Here is a 317-nt window from a genome sequence, read left to right on the forward strand (position 1 = left end):
GTGCGAGTCGAGATGAACAACCAGTCACCACCAGCGGCATACTGGCGCTCGATCGCTTCGATGTCGCAAGCGAGAGGCTTTGGAGTCTCCACACGACGACGCGCAGCTTCGACTTCCGCATTATCGCGTCGAATCGTTTCTTGCTGCCGCAATACGTCTGCCATAGTCGGACGCGTGTCGACGCTTGGAGGCGGGGCAGAATTGACGAGAGGTTGTGTGAGATCCACAGACTCGTCGTCCAAAGCAGCAGCAGCGTTATGAGGCGAGTTGGCAGTGTTTGCAGTCGCGTCTATTATCTCGTCGTCGGGGTCAACCGC

Source organism: Plasmopara halstedii (genome assembly GCF_900000015.1).
Source record: "Plasmopara halstedii genome assembly, contig: Scaffold_54, whole genome shotgun sequence".
Classification (NCBI taxonomy): Eukaryota; Oomycota; class Peronosporomycetes; order Peronosporales; family Peronosporaceae; genus Plasmopara; species Plasmopara halstedii.